The 5,512-nt window shown below is 42.7% G+C and overlaps 1 pseudogene; it reads right to left on the bottom strand.

Annotated features, from left to right (window-relative positions):
• Positions 1–2,393: 2,393 nt before the first annotated feature.
• LOC116983300 lies at positions 2,394–2,502 on the bottom strand (annotated as a pseudogene).
• Between the last annotated feature and the right edge of the window lie 3,010 nt (positions 2,503–5,512).

The following is a 5,512-nucleotide window of genomic DNA, read 5'->3' as shown; positions in this document are numbered from 1 at the left end:
TTTATGATCAAGGGTGGGAGCGGAGGGCATGTATTCCCTCAACGTTACTCCTCATAAAATACAGATCAAACTTCGAACTGGTAAGTTCTCGTTTAATCTTACTATTTTACTTCGGAGTCACGTGAGTGACTACATGAAGATTTCAAAGCTCTGTGATTCAAGCTGTGGAACGAGTCCATCATCACGTCTGCCTTGGTTTTGGGGAGAATAGTGATAACATATTAAACATCAATATGATATATATAAATAACCATAAAGTTAATAATAATTGATAGCCCCTGTTTTTTGGGGTAAATTATGGTACAGAAACTTAACAATGTTTCTGAAAAAGTCCAGTTTCCATTACTGGTTAGTTATAATCCTTAGAATGTTCTTTCCGATGGCCATCCTGCAGTCCTGAGGATTTTATCCATAGGAACCTCCAATTTAAATGCTGCCAACGTTGCTGCAGCCTGGTGGAGTGAGATTTTAACCCAGTTAGTGTTTACACCAACTTATGTCAATACTATGTTAGCCATTTAGCTGGCCTGGCCTGTTATTCTTTAATGAAGCTGTCTGTCGTTGATGAGAAGTTCCTCTTCTGTGCCACTTATGGTCTGGGTTTGTTCCATGTATATTTGTGGATGTCTCACAACACAGTCAATTATCTGTAGGGTAGGCTCTAAAAAATGTTATTTTAAGGCCTGCTGACCCCTGTCTGTTTAGTTCCCTAATTCCTGAATATAGAAGTGTAAGTTGCCAGGTGAACTGGTCAAGGTATCCAGCCTTAATTTGGTAGGGACTGAGTCCTTAGTGCCGTGACCTAAGCCATCAGCATGACAGTTTTATAAAATGTCAAAAACTGTAATGACAGCGCTGTGGCTGGAGCCCAGTTCTTTAACAACGTTAAGACGATGCTGATGTCCCATATTTGGGAATACCTGGTCTTTGGGGAATTCTCATAAAAAGTGTCCCTCATAAGCTGTTGTTCCGTTCTCTTGCCATAGGTAAGTAGATGGGCCACTTCTGGCACAGTTGATGTCACTAATACTAAGCCCCTGTAGGTTAACAAAGCTTCCAAACAGGCTGGATGATGTATTATGGTTGCAACACATCTCCCATTAGTTTATGTATTTTAGACATTGTCTTTAGGTTGATTGTCTGTGGCCCGCTGTGATCATGTCCATTGCTCTGGCCGTCTGTTTTGGATGGTGCTGCATGGTTCTAATCTCATTCCCTAATACCACCTAGAACCATGGTTGGGTAGGTCAGTCGGGTACTATTAAAAACACCAGACGCAGAGTCTCGTAGTATTTCCCTTAGTAACCCCCCCCCCCCCCCCCGATGAGGTTGCCAAATTGTGTTGGCCAGATTGTTACATGATGTAGATTCCCTTTCACCCATGTGGTTGATATGTGCTACCACAGTAGTGTTGTTAATTTATAATCTAATAATCTGTTTAATATATTCCAGAGCAACATGACTTTAGGCCATGAAAAAAACCATCCAACATTTCCAGGTAGTTATGCCCAGTGTTAGTAATAATGATGCTTGCTGTGTATTCCATCTTCCTCCACAGCTGGAGATGGAATTGGTAACACACCATCCTAGTGCATAGTATCCATTTGTAGGACCATAGACTGGTTGCTGACAATGATAGGATTGGAGCAATACCCAATGTTATCTTTCCACCATTTAGTTCCAATATGGCTTCAGTATGGCTTCATCATTCTATTGAAATGATCACCATTAATTTTAAGAGCTCATATTTTGGCCCTCTGTAAATCTTTATAATGTAAGGGTCTGAATTATGTGGCTGGAAACCATATGTTGCCAATATTCTTGCTACCAGTCTGATGGATGGTTTATCCTCATGTCAATGATTTTGCTGTATGCCTCTATTAAGGTTGTAACATCTGTTGGCAAAGTTACTGACATGAGGAACTGAGTTAATGGTGAACCCCAAATAATCCCTTTAGTTTGAAGGCTTTAATTTTGATTTAATTGGATGGATAATGATCCTAGTTTCCAAATAATTGTTAAGTGGCTGTTACCGTTTGTTCAGCCCGTCCTAAGTTTCCACACAATTAGTATGTCATCCAAAGAAGCCATTACCATTGTGTGGCTGGTTGTCATATTTTGTAAATAACCTAGGCGCTAATGTAAAAACATTAGGTAGTGCTCTATACTGCTAGAGCTGAGCCATCCAATTAGATAAAAATAACGTCCGTGGTCACCTGTTATGGGTACTGAAATTGTAAGCATCCTTTGAATCAATGCTTGCCATTTTCGTTCTTAAAACAAATATACTTAACAATAGAAAAGGTTTCTGTTCTTAAAACGAATATATCGTTTTCTTTATTTTTCACTTAAAAATCTTTTTTTTTTTTTAAATCTTTTCTATTTATTCATTTATTTATTTAATTTTATGATATATGGTCCCTAGATAAGGGACATATCAGATATTTAAACTGATAAGAATAGATATTATACTTGATCTTAGCCAAAAAGCCGAGATCTGATCTATGATTGATGCGTCAAGCGCCATATCCTATTTTGTTAGGAAGGGAATGCGTAGATAATAATTCTTCCCTTGCAATGCAGCTAAAACCCCATCTGTTGCTGATGTCCAGTGTCTGTATCCCATATGACATATTTGGTAATTGGTGATTATGTCTGGATACGAGTAGATCGGCATCTGGTGTTCCATATCGTGTAGAAACATCAGCAAATACTATAGCCCAACTTGGTGTTCTCCTCCAAATTCCTCTCTCGATATATCAGCTGGACTAGAAGATTATGTGTTGTAAAATTCTATTGTGTATCCCCGGATACTGTTTAAGATATGAGTGTCAAAAAGTTATTTATTCGATGTCTTCTCGCACCAACCTCCTTGCTTCCTTCTGGTTTTACTGTTTTCTTCTGGATCCCCGAGGCCGTGTGTTGTGGGTGTACACATCTTCCAGCATAGGGGCGATACCTTTGAGGATGATGTTTGGACGTTTAGATGAGCTCCAGTTTGGCTTCATTGTCCAACTCCTTGACCTTCTAGATAGGTCACCCCCAAATAAAAAGATTTTGCTAGGAGGTTTCGGGTTTACACAGGCCCGCGTCAATCCCGGTTGGATGTAACCAGATGCATAAATTGATTAGTTTAGTACATTCAGGGATTTACAATCCCCGGTGGCAAGTGACAGCTATGGTGTCAGCTAATGTTTGCCCCTGCAGTAGATAGAAAACATATGGTCTATGCTGGCTTCTAACCTGGTTTGTAGATCTTTCCCAGTTAGCTTTACTCACAGCTGTACTGTTGTTCCCCCTGAAACATAGACAGACATTCCCGTGTGACTTCCCAGATGGGAATGGAATTTGTCAGTAAATTTTTGGACTGCTAAATCCTTCAGTCACAACATAAGTATTCCTGTATTTCTATCAGGAAAGGACCAATAATGCACTCTATGTACTTTGTGACTTAGAAAAGGCATCACCTCATTGTTACAGCTCTTACATCTGTTTACCTGTCCAGGGTTTGCCCTAGACTTGACCCCAGCACTCTTCTGACAGAAGAGTCTACTGGGGAGAGAGAAGCATGATTATAGCCCTATAGAAAAGGTGCTGCTTCCTTCTCCCTGAGTCTGTCTTTTCCTCAAACACTTCCCTGTAATAGTAGAACTGAAATACAGCCCTGTATAAGGTGCTGCTATGGGACTTACCCACTGGAGGATTTCTTCTTGGACCTGCATCGCTGCAAAACGGTATGTTCTCGCAGATGCAGGCCCCGCAGTGCCAATGCGGTGCAGTGTACACGGTCACTGTGCCGCCTGTATCCCCGTTGGCCTGCGGTGCTCCAAAGCGCGGTGCAGTGCTCACAGCACTGAGCCGCCCGTACTGCCGTTAGCCTGCGGTGCTCCAACGTGGTTCAGTCCCTCGGGGAGCTGGCCGCTCGCAAACCGCAGGTATGGCAGTTTTAACGCGGTGCAGTGCTTCCCGCACTGTGCCGCTCCTTCTCCACTTGGGCCTGCGGTGCTCCAACGCGGTGCAGTCCTCTCGGGGAGCTGGCCGCTCGCAGCCGCAGGTCTGGCAGTTTTAACGCGGTGCAGTGCTTCCCGCACTGTGCCGCTCCTTCTCCACTTGGGCCTGGGGTGCTCCAACGCGGACCAGTCCTCTCGGGGAACTGGCCGCTCGCGACCCAAGCCCAGCGGCTCCAACGCGTACTCAGTGCTCTCGGGCACTGACCGCTTGCCGCTATTTTTAATGCTGTGGAAAAAACCCAGCACCTTCCAGCCCCTCGGACCCATGTAGTATAGGTCCGTGGGGCTGTTGACGGCTCCAGAATGCTCCACCGCTGTCGGCGTCCTGCTGGAGCTGAGGTCGGCTCCGGCTCCCATTTAGGGGAGATAGTGGTGCCCCCGGCCGTTGCTGGCTGCCTGCAGTTCTGCAGACTCTCCCCAGCCAGTTTTCTTCAGCCTGCCTGTAAAAAAAAGGTAAGTCAAGAAACTAAGTTCTCCTACCTTACTTGTTGCAGGTTCAACCCTGCCGTTTGGGAGGAACGTCCTCCCCTCGTAATGACTTGTTCACAATGCGTGTAGCGATAATGACACACGTGCGTAGTGGCGGGTTCTTCATGTAGTCACTCACGTGACTCCGAAGTAAAATTCAGTTTTAATCCCATGCATCTGAAGAAGTAATAATGGAGAGCTGAGATGGACAAAAAGCCAGAGTTCATGGAATGCAGATGTCTTGGTTGGAAGGATGGAGGACATTACAGCAACGGAACAAGTCAGGAACAGAAACTGAGAATTAAAAAATAGAGATGTATTGGCACTGGGAGCTCATACAGGTTATTGAGCACTGCGATGGTTAGTGACTGAGGGAGTGATGGTGTATCGAATGATGATAGGGAAAATACATCTGTTTGGAGAGTAAATACTGCATTTTGTTCCATTAATTATTCCTTTACATTTGAATTGGACACCATTATTTTGAATTACTTTGGGGATTTCAAGCCTTTTTGAATAAATGCTAAAGTCAATAGAGAGCCGGCTTTGATAAATATTTTTATCGTAACATACGGTTTGGTAATTGTGCCGTATTTACTTTCAATTTTCACAACACAAATCTAAGAATCAGGTTCTTAGGTAACTACACAGCTCACTTTTAGTTGAGCTAAATATTTAATCATTGTGCAATTTAATATTTAACCTTGCAAAATCTGAAGCAAATGATTCACTGCTTTTAAAAATTGTTATTTTAGCGACTGCATAAGTAATTAAGTAGGCATCTAATCCAGCCAATGCAACCAGCAGTTATTCCCACCACAAAGGATTTGATGAATTAAACTTCCCACACAGTGTATCACAGTGTTCAAAAATGCATTACTGTGCTCCATATGCAGAAAGCTTGTGCTCGTGAGGCACTGAGGATCCTATTCAGCTTGTGAACTAAATTTATTTCGAGATGTTTATCCTACAATCTTACCTCTAATTGTTCCAGGCAAATATCACATGAAAAATGAAAGACTTAAAATGAATGA

Source organism: Amblyraja radiata, chromosome 1, assembly GCF_010909765.2.
Source record: "Amblyraja radiata isolate CabotCenter1 chromosome 1, sAmbRad1.1.pri, whole genome shotgun sequence".
Classification (NCBI taxonomy): domain Eukaryota; kingdom Metazoa; phylum Chordata; class Chondrichthyes; order Rajiformes; family Rajidae; genus Amblyraja; species Amblyraja radiata.
This window is presented reverse-complemented; position numbering and strand designations above follow the sequence as displayed.